This window comes from Macadamia integrifolia, chromosome 14 (assembly GCF_013358625.1).
Source record: "Macadamia integrifolia cultivar HAES 741 chromosome 14, SCU_Mint_v3, whole genome shotgun sequence".
NCBI lineage: Eukaryota > Viridiplantae > Streptophyta > Magnoliopsida > Proteales > Proteaceae > Macadamia > Macadamia integrifolia.
Genome location: NC_056570.1, coordinates 5,092,201 through 5,100,771, shown reverse-complemented (window position 1 = coordinate 5,100,771; position 8,571 = coordinate 5,092,201). Strand labels below are relative to the sequence as shown.

General features: G+C 38.5%; 1 pseudogene; it reads right to left on the bottom strand.

Moving 5' to 3' along the window:
- Positions 1-985, bottom strand: part of LOC122061709 — a 7,295-nt pseudogene extending 6,310 nt beyond the window's left edge.
- Between the last annotated feature and the right edge of the window lie 7,586 nt (positions 986-8,571).

The following is an 8,571-nucleotide window of genomic DNA, read 5'->3' as shown; positions in this document are numbered from 1 at the left end:
TTTTTCAGGTCTAGGCAAGGTCGAGCTAGCCCTTTTTTTTATATATATATATATAATATTAATTGTATATTCTATAATTTCGTTTAAAAAAATTTTACATTCTATATTTAGGTTTACTCAACCCTAAGGGCCCGTTTGATAACGTTTCTGTCGTTTATGTTTCAAGAAACGGCAGAAACATAAATTTCCATTTCTTGGAACAGAAACAGAATTTTGGGTGTTTGATCAGGGTCAGGGTTTACTCGCAGGTTGAGAACTCGCAGTGAAGTCGCTACTCCAATGGCTTCTAATGCTTGATCCATGATCTTAGTACACTTTGCCAGATCCAAAGTCGATAAATTTTGGGAAGATTTTATGAGATCCACAACTCCCACGTTCCCGATTCGACTCCGCCTACGCAGACAAACCTTGGTTAAAGCAGGGCAACGAATCGCGATGGCACAGACACCATCGTCCCCTACATTGTTTGGACCCAATTCCTCGAACTCATCGAGAACCCACTGCGTTTGACGAAGATTGAGATTGAGCAACCGAAGATCAGGACACGTTTCGGCTATTAAATCAGCAGTTTATGAATTAGTGATCTCTCCAGCTGCTTCCAAAGTAATCAAGTTAGGGAACCTCAGCAAGAATTTACGGAGGAGTTCAGGTTCTAAGATCCGTAAAGCCAAATGAGTTAAGCCCTCTACCCTCAACCACTGATTACAAACCTAAGCACAAGATTTCCTGTCATTTTGATCAATAACCCTCTTAAGAACTAGCCCTAATTCATCATCCCCAAAAGCTGCCATAAATGGAGTACAAAAAACCCTAATTCCTCGAAAGGGATTTGTTTTCTGTTTCTCTGTCAATGGATCGTAGCTACCCAAAATGTCACCATCAAATCATCAATACTTCCATCTACGGTAATATCAGAGGATGTTGATGTTCCAGAGAAAGAACAAAGTTTCCTAACTAAGAAATCGAAACCTTGGAACTCGATGACCCCATTCTCTTGTCATCCCCAACCGATCTCTCCCTGGCTTGAAGACCTTGCAATAAGCGTTTACGAAAGAGCAGGTCGGCCTCATCGGCTGTGGCAGCAGTGCCGACATTACCGTTCCAGGCCAGTAGACGAGATGATTCACAGTTGCAGTATGAGGATGGCGAGGTGGGGGTATCATGACAGGGGAAAGAGAGTTGCCGGTCGGTGAGATGTCGGAGACGGTGGTGATGGTAGTGATGCCAAACTCCGTCTTCAATATCGATTTTTTGTGCCCCATTTTTGTTTCGAGAAACGAGCGAAACAAGTAAAACTTGTTTCGTCATTCATGTTTCTTGAAGCATAAATTGTTATAAATTTCAATTTATGTTTCAAGAAACAAGTGGAACAGAACACTTTTACCAAACGGTATTTATGCCGTTTCTTTGTTTCTGAGAACAAGAAAATACAGAAACACGTTTCTGGTTACGTTATCAAACGGACCCTAAGCCTCAACCCAGACTCGGCTCAATCCTACCCAAGCCTAGAAATCTCAACTCTAGCTCAACGGGCAAACTTGCGCCCTATCCCAAAGATTCTTTCTACTATATTGGAATAATCTTTATTCCATTAGTTTACTATGGCTCTCCTCATATCCTCACTCTTATTTCTCTATAAAATTATTTTTGATGATGCCAAATGGGGAAAAAGAAAAGGAGTTTGAGCTAATAATGTTGATTTATTAAATGGGATAAAGATTTGCATGTTGCTATTTTTTTGGGTGAAATTATACGCAGTTGCTCCCTTCCCTACCAAAGATCACTATTCACCCTCCCCTTAAAATGTCTAAATTACCCCATATTTTCAGGGTTTCTTTTTTTACCACCTTCAATGCCTACAACTGCACACATACAATGGAGTGAACCCTCCCCCTTTTTGAATATAGACCCTCGTGCATGAAAAAGTATCATCGAGGATGTGAAGAATCTTGTCTCATTGATTAAGTTGTTATCCCATTGATCTTGATCTAGTCCCTCTAACTATGGTACATGAAAATGATAGTGAGAGATGTTCAAGAAAATAGTGAACATGCAGATGGTGATGATGCCGACGACAATGCCCCTACATATGAAGCCAAAAAGCCAGCATACACAGCAAGATGTTCTCTTTTTCCATATAAACGTGTTCAAAATCAACTATATCCTTTAATAGTTTTTTCTTTCTTTCTTTAAAACGAAGGGCATGCACACAATCAGAAAAGTATCACAAGCAAATTGATTCCACCCCCCCCCCACCCCACACCCTACCCCACTCCACCCCAGCCTACCCCAATGCCATAAAAAACTATTATTGAGGGGTGGAAACCAGGGATCAGAATCGGTCCCAACCAATCAGATTTGGGTCAGTCTGGATAGGCAATTCCATGGTTAGTTCTACTAATTTTTTATTTTTTTAAAGACTTATTATTGTTTATAACCCTAAGGAGATCAGCCGATCAATTCTGATTACGGTTCAATCAACAATAATCGTGCGATTTGAATCAGCCAATTTAATCAATCCGGCTCCGATTCCTTGAATGGTGGCTAAGGCTAATCTAAGATTGTTATGTTGTATTGCTTAGGTAGTTTTTAATAATTTTCAGGTTAATGTTGCGGTGCTTGGTTAGGTTCTATTTTGTATAACCTTCCCTTAATGTTAATTTTTTGTGATATCCTCCGGAACAGTTGGGGGGGGGGGGGGGGGGTGGGAAATTATCTAACAAGTCTTCATTTTCGTGCTTTAATCTAACTGGTAAATGGAAAAGCTTATTTGGCCAAACCTTTCAATTAATACTTCATGATTCAATATTGTTTAAAGCTATATTTTTAAGAGCATCCTTATATGTTTATCACTACTTTTCCTAAGGTTATCTTCGGCTTACCCTAATTATTTTAGTATCTATATTATGCAAATTATCACTCCTCTTCACTGGTGCATTTAGTGGCATGTGTTCTACGTGTCCTATGACAACTCTTTTTCCACATGTTGCTTATTGAGTTTAACTTTAATTATATTTAATTTATTCATTTTTTATTTTATCTATTTCAACTTTTTTTACTCATCGAACTTAATATCCTCATTTTTTTTATCAGAAGGAAAGGAAAATTCATTAGATATATAAATAACTAAGTACATCAATGTTCGAATTAGTTATATCTAGATTCTTTAGCCCAACCGTATTCTATCATAACTTAACATCCTCATTTAATTAACACTGCATTATTTCTTTGTCACCTAACACTCAACTCTTTTACGATTTTTTTTTTTACAATAATTTCCCTTGAGTTATTATAGAATATTTGTTGGGCTACAAAATCTTGCTGGTTTTTGATACAGAAAAGATTAGACACGGGGGCCGATGAGAGCATATGCATGATCATCTTCAATGCACACAGGGGTGGGGTTTTAGTGCGATCTTTTTATGCCTGTAGTATTTGAACATTTCTTGTGCTAGACCAATAGAATTCTTTTTACCTAGAATATTTATCACATATAAAATCAGAAACATTTTAATTATATGAGCAATATCTTTTCCCAATTTCTCCTCCTTATTTCCCCTCTGTAAGGAGACTTTGCTTGTATTGCCTCATTGTGCAGAAACCCTTTTTAGTTGCCTATAATATTGGTAAGCCGCATGTCGGGTGCCTAAGTGGAGGGATGAGTCCAAGTTGAGCAATGTTTTAAATTGGTTGGAGGCAATATTGGCCAAACTCCAACTCTTAAAGCAATGTTTTAAATCGGTTGGATTCAATATTGGCTAAACTCCAACTCGTTTGAGCAACGATTTACATTTTTTAGAGTCAATATTAACAAAATTCCAACATGTTAAGCAACGTTTAAATTGGTTTGATTCAATATAGGCCACTCCAACTCATTTGAGCAATGCTTTAAATTTGTTTCAGTCAATATTAGCCAAACTCCACACTCAAAACAGGCTTCCAGCAGGGCATGTTTGGTTATGCTATTGATTTTAAGAACCTTTTATTTTTTATGAGATTATATGATCCATAATCTAAAGATGGAGGTTTTCTGAGACCACGATGAATGGACATTAGTTTAATGTGCGTCATTGACACTGTACAATAGGGGAGGATTATATGAGGAGAGAGGGAGTCATATCATGACCCTCTCTTCCTGTTGTAACCCGGCAGTCACTGAGAGGGGGGTGAATCAGTGAGTTCAATTCCAATACCTAAAAACCTGTCCGATGTCTAGCCAAGAAAAACCTGATATACCAGTCCCTGTTTGCACACAGTCGTATGCACACTCAGCCTCTCATAGGCACTTCCAAGTGTGCACACCCATTCCACATTCCACATTCCACGCACTTCAATATAAAATGCAAACAACAAGCACCCACAACACAGGGTTTTTACGAGGTTCGGCAATTTGCCTACATCCCCGGAGTAGTGCCTGTAAAGGCTTCGTACCTACTCAATACACTACTTTTGACTGCACCCACAGTCGGGAGCATCCACACCCAATTTTCTCAAGCCGAAGCTGAGATGGCACTCGTAGTGCCGATACAATGTGTAGCACCCACTACACGGGAGCACCCACTCCCGGTGCTTAGCACACACTAAGTACACAATAAATAATACAATTAAATTGGGCTTATATCAATGCCCTACAGTCAAGCTCTGCCTAGCATATGCATCCACAACTAGCTAGCATGCTTACAGTTCATCCACAACTAACCTAGCATGTATACATTCATCCACAACTAACCCTAACATACATATATACATGTAATGTAAAATCACAGGTTAGAGAATCTCACAACCGATTGCCTGGGATGACTGGAAACTTGTACTGACAAGTTTGGTGCTCACACCTTCTCTCTCCTTGGCTTCTTGCTCTTCAAAGCAAACACATCTTTGCTTTCTTCTCTTCTTCCTTGGCTTTGAGTTAATATACCATTAACACACTTCAACCACCTCTTTTACCTCCTTTAATGGCCTAAGAACATTTATCATCAAGAATGTATGTTCATTCAAGGACCAACAAAGAGGGGGAAGCTTCTCCTACCAAAACCGTAGGCTTCTTTCACTCAAAATCCATTTTTCTTGCTTCCATGGTGTAGGGCTTGAAAAAACGAAGAAGCTGCAACTTGGTTCACCCAAATCCGACTTAAAATGAGGGAGTTATGACCTTTTGAAGTTGGAGCAATGAGATAGCCCGAAATGGAATCTTCGTACGGGTGGCGTAGGCTACACCGGCGGCGCGCGCAACAGGGGCGAGATCTGACCGTAGATCTCATATAAGAGATCTTATAATCCAAGCCGTCCGATTAAACCAACGGACAACAGATCCAAACCGTTAGATTTGAATCTCGATGACGTCATCATGACGTAGTCTCTGACATCGTCAGAAGTGTTGTCGATCTATGATTGGTTGATTTTCCGGATTTTAAGGGAGCTTGTCTCCCACTCACAAAAATGAAAATGCATATTGACCGTTGGATTCGAATCTTCAATGATGGCTTTAATCAGATTTCTTGAGATCATTAAGATCGGAATCCTTTTTATACTTTCTATACACGCGCGAAACATAATAACATACCTTGATATAGTGTAGCGCCAGTGCATCAAGAATTATGCATCTAACCAATAAAATCCCACGCGCAAGCATCTATCTCGTCCATATCACACCAAAATCTCAGCAGCCTTTGGATGGGCATCAAGCCTACGTGGTCGAATCTTGGCCGTCCATTTCACTTTCCTTTACTCCTCTTTATTACAATCAAGCCCCTGCCTCCATATGTTTCAGTGCTTAAAGACCCCTTGCAACTCAGACCTTCAAAATCTTTAAATTACACAAAAGCCCTTAAAATTTCAAAAATAAAATCCGAAAAATCCACCCAACACCGATAGCAACTAATGGATTTTCGGTTTGGATTTTCGAATCGACTTTACGGAAACGCTTATAACTTTTTCATACGATATCCGATCGAGATGAAACAAAGTGCGTTGGAATCGTAACTGGATGCTCTACGACTTTTCAGAAGACTCAATCATCTGAATCATCCATGTAAAAAGACCAAAATGCCCCTACACCTTTCCAATGACGTATCTTTCTCATACGGAATCGGAATGTGATGAAATCAGAACCGTTGGAAATATTGTATTTTTTTCGTATTGTTACATGTAGAACGCTTCCTTTAAAAAATTCATCTTCAATGCCGAAACTGCCCTTGACTGCCATAAATGCCGTAACTTCTTCATACGGTATCGGAATGTGACGAAATCAAATGCACTGGACTAGGAAAATTACAATCTATATTTTTTATGAAGAATTGATCTTCCAAAAATATCATTTTCATTGCCGAAAATGCCCTCGATCGTAAATAGACCAATTTTGCCAGTTTTGACCCAGAAACCCGCACCACCTATTAATGATGTATTAAACCACTCCATGCATACCAAACTGCTCTGTTATCTCATCGGTAACACTGGATACTGCCATGTCATCATTTTCATCCACGTCACCCAAACTGGCCACGTCATCACCGCCACGTGGCCGAGTTGCCAACAATGACAACCATAAAACAACACTTCCTTCATTGAGCGATGAAGGAAAACTTTGTCCTAATCTAAGATGTAGCATAATTAGAGATTTGATTTTGGAAAATTTGAATATGAATGTTAAAGAGCTCCATAAGGCTATAATGCAATGGGTCTGATTCTCTCCCAATATATTTAGATTTTATTGCCTAAATTCAATTTGAACATTTTACATTGAATTTATTGCATGATTGAAGTACAACTTTCTCTTCAAAAATATATTCTTCTTATCTAGAACTCCATTTGTTTGGCTATAAATCATCGGCCACTAATTAGGTTTATGGGGCTAGAGATTAAAGATGGTACTAGCCAAGTGCTTTTGTTGCCAATTTAAGTTGAAGAATATATTCTAAAATATGTGGTTCAAACCATGGTTTCATTATTTTCGTAGAAGCTTGGTCTTCAGATTCAACAATGCCATAATGACTTCCGAAACACATCTTCCCACATGTCACATGCTAGCGAGCAGACTTTGTGTCTATTTATTTTTTTATCCTTTTGAAACATATATATATATATATATATATATGCCCGGCCTCTTTTATATGATGCATTATTCCATGTCTCCATTGGTGGATATATTATCATCAACAAATTAGGTGGATATATTATCATCATCATAATATGATTTTTTTTGGTAAATTAAAAAGGGTGCTCCATAGTAATGATCATAGCCCCAGGACAAGCCCCCGTATGGGAAGCAGCGCTTCCACAGGACCAATAGACGATAGTTTGTATGTCAAGACTCGAACCCACAACCTGCTGACTCGAGTTGAGATGGATTGAAGACTTAAGTGAAAATATCACTTCATTTATCAGTATAATGGTTTGAGAAGTCACACTTCTTTTTTTTCCCCTTTATAATAAAGAACATTGAATAAAATTAATATGAAAAGTCCTATCCATGGCGGGTCATACTGTGAAAATACATCACTAATTTTGATCCTATTAACCTAAAAACTTACTTATCTATCCAATTAATAGATTTACATTTCAGAGACAAAAATAAATATGTTTGGCAAGAACCATTCATCATTATTGCATATAAATTGAAAGCAATGCGAGAGGAAATTTAGAGACGTGTAGAAACCCTAACTAATTGCCAATGAAGAATTCCCATTACCATTACATATTTCTACCATTTGATATTATGATAAGTCATAATTTATTTATTTTAATTTATATTTTCATCTAATAATAAGAAGCTGAAATTTGGAAGCAACGCCCAATAGCGGTCCCACTTGTGCAATGGTCAAGAACGTGGTTTGAGGAATCAGAATCTAAATCCGAAAGATTCCAATTGGCTGATTCACACTCGATTTCTAAGGTTTAGGCTGATTTTGGCAAATTTCTTGGCCAACTCTGATAACTGTTTCAAAATGTTGAAACAAAACTGATTGAACCCAGACTTTCCCAATAATGTTTTGATTTTGGATTCGTCACTTCTTCTCACACTGGATCAACCGATTGACACTGGATTTTGGAGATGTGTTATGCTCTATTCATGAGTGATGCACTTTAACGGACTCACATCCTCTAAACCGTTGGGATGTCCATGGTGTATTCGACAGCTGGGAGAATATGGGGGTGTGTATCTAGGTCCTCTTCGAATCTAGATCCTCTATAGTGCAAGGGTGAGCTACAGATCATATAGAGCAACATTGGAAGTTGACACTTGGCATTGACAACATTGAATGGCCTTATGCACGATGCCGCAAGGAGAGTCCACTACATGCGAAACATTGGAAGGATTTCTTATGCTTCAATGGAGATCAGAGATGGAGTTTGCGTAGCCCCTATTTTTCTTTTGATTCCCCATATTTTGTGTTTGAAAGATTTCAAGGGATCGAGTTCTAGTGTTTTTAATGTACGAACTGCTCTATGTAGCATCATCTCTATTAACCAATCGATCACCCCATGTCCACGTGTTGGCTTTCAGTGCCATGCTATACAATCTGTAGTGCACCCCTCACGCTACAAGTACATCAAAATGGGGTTTTTCGATTT